This window comes from Haemaphysalis longicornis, unplaced genomic scaffold (genome assembly GCF_048455015.1).
Source record: "Haemaphysalis longicornis isolate Haplotype H1 unplaced genomic scaffold, Haemaphysalis longicornis Haplotype H1 scaffold_11, whole genome shotgun sequence".
Taxonomy (NCBI): Eukaryota; Metazoa; Arthropoda; class Arachnida; order Ixodida; family Ixodidae; genus Haemaphysalis; species Haemaphysalis longicornis.
Window position 1 is genome coordinate 30394805 of NW_027526214.1, and position 7943 is coordinate 30402747.

Here is a 7943-nt window from a genome sequence, read left to right on the forward strand (position 1 = left end):
CTCTTCTCTATTAAAAGTTGCGTACGTGAAATGAAAGCCCGAATTCCGAAAATAAATTGTTGTAGTTTATAACTGCGATTTTTTATTGTTTAATACATCAATGTAATGCCCCCCATTACTGGAAAGTTCTTTTCATTTGTCTGATGGTTTAGCATTGGTATTATATCATCTAAAACAAGTTAAAGTTCATTTTGGGTGGCCTGTATATTGCACATATCGTGTAAGTGACGTTTTTCTTAATTATCAAAATCAGCAATGCCTCTGTATATTGAAAGTTTCCCCAATAGAACCTAACTGCCACTTGTCCTTTACGAATACGAAGATTCTCAACCTTTTTGATTTTTTAGACACAGCGCCGCTCTAGAACTCGCACTAGGTGAACAAGAAAAAAACTTGTTGCGGATCAATGTTCACTTGAGTAAAAATTATTGCATTGACAGCAACCTTTCTTTCATTCAGATGCGCACTAACCGATACAACTTTTTGGTAATGCTTCAAGTATTATGCAAAATGGCGACATCTAGTTGCAGAGTGTCCTAAATCATCACTCATTGGAGACCGTCCTTTCACTCACAAAATGAATCAGAAGGTTTCATTAGAGAAATTTTGCAAGATCGTTTTGAGTGTTTATTCTGGTTCTTGTAGGTCCCTCAATTTTCCTGCACATAATGTAGACCTCCTGCACATGATGTACAGTTGTACATAATTTACGTTAATAAACTTGTTCACAAATACAGGAACTGTCAGTGATATATATTATTATGCTTGTCGTATTAACAAAACATAGATGACGTCGAAAATCACAGTTTAGTGTACATTGCCGTACACAATTCACATTCTTTCTCCCAGACGGTTTAGAACAAAAACATATACTAAGCTTATATATCATTTTCAGACATACATTTTTAATGTACGATGGAATATGCAATGTGTCGATCGGCAGCCTATTAAACCGGGAAGGAATATATTACACTACGTATCGTTTCCCATAATTTGTTAAACTCCGTGTTACGCTGTACTATTCACTTTTTATTAAAGGTACGGTTGTTGTGACAACATTAAACAGATTATCATAATAATAGGTAACCTGAGTTGCATAACCTCGTACTTTCTGTATTTCAATAGGCTGTTCTTTTCCAGATCATTGCATTCAGTACCATATTATATAGTTTCTTCCGACTTGTAGAATAATTTATTTATTTGGTTTGTAGTGTGTCTGAGCATAACCTACAAATAAAAAAGCACAACCTACAAGTCTTCTATATTTTTAATGGTAATCTGTGAACTTCCATGTTACCTAGTCGCGAATACCACTCTGCGCTAGGGAGACGCAACTGCAGGTCCTTGATTTCTTTTCCTTGATAAGTCATCTGTGCTTTGGGTTAGTCGACTTTCTTTATCATCTTTACGACACTTTTACCTTGATTGTCCACTGTCGTCAAGATCTCGTTGTACGATGGAATATGCAATGTGTCGATCGGCAGCCTATTAAACCGGGAGGGAATATATTACACTACGTATCGTTTCCCATAATTTGTTAAACTCCGTGTTACGCTGTACTATTCACTTTTTTATCAAAGGTACGGTTTGGTGTGACAACATTAAACCGATTATCATAATAATAGTTAACCTAATTTGCATAACCTCGTACTTTTTGTATTTCAATAGTCTGTTCTTTTCCAGATCATTGCATTCGGTACCATAATATATAGTGTCGGCCGACTTGTATAATAATTTATTTATTTGGTTTGTAGTGTGTCTGAGCACAACCTACAAATAAAAATTCGGTATCCTAAAATGGACTCTCTCGGTTCTTTAAAAAGAACTATCGCTAACTTCTACATCTACCAAGTCTTCTATATTTTTATGGTAATCTGTGAACTTCCATTTTACCTAGTCGCGAATACCACTCTGCGCTAGGGAGAGGCAACTGCAGGTCCTTGATTTCTTTTCCTTGATCAGTCATCTGGGCTTTGGGTTAGTCGACTTTCTTTATCATCTTTACGACACTTTTACCTTGATTGTCCACTTTCGTCAAGAACTCGTTGTAACTAAATAGAATAATTGCGCTAAAATGGGGAGACAATGACTAAGTGAGGACAGACACACAGCCCAGCTTAGTGTGCGCGCAGCTGTCCTCACAATGAAGTGAGTGAGGACGGCCTGTCCTCACTTCGTCCGTGTCTCCCACATTTTAACGCAATTTTTTTTTTTAGTTATGAAGTACCAACGTGGCCAGGGCACTACCCTTATTATTCTCGTCGTACTTGCCCGAAAAGAAGTGACATCACCTTTTCAATTTTCTCAGTTGTCTGCATAGAGAGGTAAAGTTTAGCCTCATTTTTATGCCTCATGTTGACGATCGGATCCACATAGTCAATTTCTATTCTTAGAGCTGTTACCACTTGGCCTGGCATGTTTAGGTTTTTTTGATTTCGGCACAGCATGCAGTTACCTCTGTTGTGCTCGCTGAGCGGTAATGATTGCGCTTAAGCATGGACAATAGTGGCTGCCTTTCTTTATAAACAAGGCATGAAGTACATCGCCAACTATCAATTTCTTCCTAAGACATAGCCTTCTTTGTATTTTTCTTAGTCCTGCGCACTTCCTATATTGATACCAAATTTCACAAGCTCCACATTTCATACCCGGCTGTTCAGTAACTACAGATTTCGTAAACGCTATGCAATCCTAAAACATCTTGACACTTCGGTATCGGAATTCCAGCGGAATGCAAAGTAAGCCTAAATGTCCAAACTTTCAATGTCTTGCTTCGTAGAAGAAACAGATGCGCTTGTAACACGTGACCTGCCCCGCCGGTCTGAAATTCGTCGCTATCGCCTCCTCCTTAAAAAGAGTTTAAACGCATGACGTCCCGACATTCTCCGCTATTCTTCGGATGCCACAGTCATGCGATGGAAGTGGCATAGTCTAGATTCTTCACAATAATACTGCTCCGTAACCTTCTGTCTCCGCCATGTAGAGGATCCTAGCGAAAACTATGCTTTCGTAACATGTGCGGTGCCCCGCCAGACTGCACCTTGTCGCTATAGGGACCGGAACCTGGAGTTTGCCGCGCGACACTAGCGCCACTTTTTTGCCATAGTTGCGGAAAACAGAAGTTGTGGACGCAAGCTGGCGGCACGTTTTTTTATTGTTTATATTGGCTCGAGAGCGGTCATTGCTCCCCTGGAGTTTTTCACGCGTGCAATTGGGCCCAAACATAATTATTATATAATTCAGGGTAATTATTCAATTACTGATTAGTCATTGATAAGGTTAGAAGTCAAAGTGATGACAGTAGGCTTGTGAGGTTTCACATTAAAGGTCTCGATGAGGGACGTCACATAGGACAAATTAAAAATCGCTTCTTTGTTATAGTCATGACACAGTCGCCTGAGTCTTAGATTCGGTTAAAAGTCAAATTGATACCACTAGGTCTTGCGAGGTATCAACCTAAAGTTCTCGATTTTATGGGAATCACGTGGGGCATAATTAAATGGCTTCCTGGTTATAAATATGAGATAGTCATGCGAGTAATAAATTGGTTAAAAGTCAAATTGATGCAAATATGGCTTGTGACGAATCACGTTAGGAATCACGATGAGGGGAATCACGTGGGACCATATAAAATGGCTTCCAGGTAAAAGTCATGAGATAATCATGAGTCATTGATTCGGTTAAATTTTATACGGATGCCACTAGGGCTTGTGAAGTACCAAATTAAAGGTTACGATGAGGGGATCACATTAGACAAATTAAAAATGCTTCCTGGTAAAAGTCATGAGACAGTCGCGCGAGTTAGATGTTAAGTTATAGTCAACATGATGACACTAGGGCTTGTGAATTGCTAAATTAGAGGTCTCGATGAGCGGAATCTCGTGAGACAAAATAAATTGCTTCGCAATAAAAGTCGTGAGATAGTCATGAGAAATATGAATTTGGTTAAAATTCAAAATATGCCACTAGGGCTTGTGAGGTATCAAATTTAGGGTCTCGATGAGGGAAATCACGTGGGTTGAATTAAAAATTGCTCCCTGGTAAAAGTTAAGAGATATATTCATGTGAGTCATTGATACGGTTAAAAGTCAAATTGACACCGCTAGGGCTTCTGATGTATCAAATTAAATGTCTCGATGAGCGGAATCACGTGGGACCAATTAAAATGCTTCCTGGCGAAATTCATCAGATATTCATGCGATTCATGGATTGGGGTAAAATTCACATTGATGCCACTAGAGCTTGTTGGTTAGCAAAATAAAGGTCTCGATGAGGGGAATCACGTGAGACAAATTAAAATTGCTTCCTGGTAAACGTCTAAAGATAGTCATGACAGTCATAGATTTGGTTAAAAGCAAATTGATGGCACTAGGGCTTGTGAGGTTTAAAATTAAAGGTCTCGGTGAGGGGAATCACGTGACGCAAATTAAAAATTGATTCCTGGTTATAGTAATGAGATACTGGCTTGAGTCATAGATTGAGATAAAATTCAAATTGACGCCACTAAAGCTTGTGAGGAAATAAATCAAAGGTCTCGTGAGGGGAATCACTTGGTAGAAATTAAATATTACTTCCTGGTTACAGTAATCAGACAGTTTCGGGAGTGATAGATTGAGTATAATGTCAAATTGATGCCACGAGGGCTTGTTAGATATCAAACTAAAGGACTCCATGAGCAGATCACACGGGACAAATAAATATTGCTTTTTGGTTATAGTCATAAGATAGTGACGTGAGTCATGCATTGGAAAAAACATCAGTGACGCTCTAGGGCATGTTATCGCCGGCGCGAATATGAAAAGAAAGTTACTCATGCGTGGAAGGGGCTGATGGCGTGGTGTAAAATTGTGCTTGGAGTGTGTTCAAGAAGGTGTAGAATGCGGCAAGTTGGTGGGGCTTAATGTTGAATTGCCCTAAGTGTACCGACGAAAGGATACTATCAGGACAAGGATGAGGCGTAAACTTGCAACTGTTTATTTAAAAAACGACAGAAACGAGGGACATCTAAATATACACAGATGGCCGTCACTTTGCGCTTGCACAGTAAACAGATAAAATCAAAAACCAAAACATGAACGTGCAGAAATTCATCTACTCAACCGAGAGCAATACACGAGAACACTGGCAGAAAAAATGTGGGGGTGACTGCTTGCCGCATTTTATCTTTGTTATCATGATGGCTCTCTCTTAATGAATCTTTACCCCTCATCAGTAAGCAGTATTGACGTAGTGCTAACAGACCCTTCCACTTGTGTTATTATGTAAGTTATGATCTAAGATCTCGCGTATAATCCTCTCTTTAGCACTTGCCAAAAAGTGCGTGTTCTGAAATTGTGGTGTGCACTCACGCGGTTTGAAAGTTTCGCAATGGAGGAACAGGTTGCTCGTTGCCTGTGTTTGCTGACCTGCGAATCGGTTCTCTGTGGAGTTCATTGACACACCTTCTGCTATGTTCGACATATGCTTTTCCAAACCCACCGGTATTTTGTATACTACACGTGTCTGACAATAAACAAATATCTGTCTGTGCTTTATGCAACGGTCGTGTTTGCTTTCCTTTCTGCCGTTCACTTTTCCGCACATGCCTTTTAGCTTTGAAGACACAGGGAAATCACTAAGACATCGTTCTTTTGTGCAAGCCTTTTTAACCAGTATGATATGCCACGGATGTATGTGTAGCTACCGGAGTTGTTTTCTCAGTTCCATCCCTTTCTATGTTCATAGTTCCTCCTCTGATAGACTGGACGAGTTTTTCACTCACTAATGACACCCGGCTGTCTGGGTATCCCTGATTCCGCAGCCTAGAAGTTTCTTAGGCGTAGCTTTCTTGGTAGACCGATTTTCTGACAGCCTGTGTCAAGCAAAAGACTGGAATGCTCCTTTTAACTATTTTTGAGTGTGCCGAGTCTTACCCCAAAAACCCCTTTTCAGAGCTAGTTTTGTACATCCAGCAAGTGTGATTCATGCTTATTTTTATGTGTAAGTATAGAAACAGAATGCAGAAATTCTAAGGGACCTCGTGGGAGATTTTGAGCATGCTGGAGGCATCCTTGAAAACGGTTATCAATTGGTTTGGGTTGTATGCGGGTTCGAGCCTTGAGTCAAGGCATATTAGGTTGTCATATACATATCTGAAGCAGGCAACGAAATTTTTGTTGCTGAGCTCTGCCATGATTCTTCGGTCTCCTGCAGCCAGAAAAATATCGGACAGCACGGGCGCCAAACACGAACCAATGGAAATGCCGTCATATTGCACATACCAATCCCCCTCAAAATCGATGTAGAAGGAATTCAAGTACAACTCGAGAGATCGTGAGCAATCGTTAACGATTGCACACAGATTCTGGTGCAGCTCCGTAGGTGTCAATCGCTTCTTCGACGGCGCTGATTGCTTCGTTCTGGGGTATGCTGTACTACAAATCCTTAATTTTGATCGATACAAAGGTGACATGCGGACATGTCTCTAGAACTTTTACCACTTCTTCAGAGTTCCTTATCAGCAAGGGGTCGGGGACTGGCAGCAAGGAGAGCTTTGCATGAAGGATGGTTGCGAGCGTCCGTTGAAGGATGTCTGGAGGGCCAAGGAATGTGTCCGTGCATTTGTCCTCGACTATGACTCGTAACGGGTTGTCAACATTGCCGGTTTTGTCCGAGAAGATATCAAAGTTCCGCCTTTGCAGTCCTTGATCGTCTTGGCCAACTTTTCTAAGCCCATACGCTCATAAATGACGTTGGCGTGAACTCCGTGCTTTATGGCAATCTGTGTTCGTGCTAGTGTGTTCGCACTGGTTGTGAAAGCTACGATCCATATCTGCACAAAATCCCTGCATCGCAAAAACCGAAGTCGGCCGTGAGTCGTTCGGGGACAACTCCTTTTTTAAGCTTGCCACGAGCAGACTTCTTCAGTTTATGCTTCCTTCAAGCTCACCTGTTTTAAGGAATGGTTTTGTGCGTATTCCATTTTATAAGAGACTTTATGGCCCGTATCTGAATGGTGACAGACTGAGCTCTGCATGCCGAGTGGTCACTGCAGCTCCGGGACTTCCGAATAGGACGTTATCTACCGCTCCCGATTGCAAAAGGTAGCCAGTTCTCTGACCGCACTCCCGGCAGGGGTCTATTGCTTTAACAAAAAAAAGGCTGTTTGGGTGTATTTTCACAGCAAATAAGCATATTTTCCGAATTCACTGTGAAGAAAGCTATAAAAAAACGCCCTCAACAAATTTTTCAAAATGTTTTTCAGCAGCCATTGAAAACATGTCGAGCTCTTGATATGTTTGGAATCGTGTTTTGTGTACTTTTCTAAAAAACATGAAAATTTTTTTACGCCCTTTACTATTTGATGGAAAGTTACAACTCTAGTGAGGTTGCATCTCCTTGCCATTCGAAACATCGTGCCTATTTTATATATAAATTATATTCATTCATTTGTTTTGCTTCCTTATGGCTACTTGGGTACTCATGACTGATATTCCACCAGTAGCAATGAATTACCAACCTAGTAACGTACCAGGATGGTAAACACATCTATGGCGCTTTAAGTTTTCATGGTAGTAAACAAATATACACTTGAAGAACGAGTGTGCGTCGGAAGCAGCTTTACATTCGCTATCAGTCGTATGACAGTAATGGAAAATACCACCCGGTGCAGTGGCTCAATTATGCTGCTGACTCCAAGGATGCAGGTTTGATCCTGGCCACCCCATAATTTGAATTTTGAACTGAAATATTACAAAGATGGCCTTGCGTCTGATTACATCGCTGCAGATGTCATCGGAAGACAGTACTCTTCTGCCACCCGTACCTGTAACCGTTCCTCCCCCCATGTGCCCCCTCTGCCACCGTTCCTCAACCCTCCCCCAATGCTGGGCACTCCGCTGCGCGTCCCCATCATGGATCTAGTCGTAGTTTGCTCAATTCGATCCAATTTTCCAGCGTTCGCT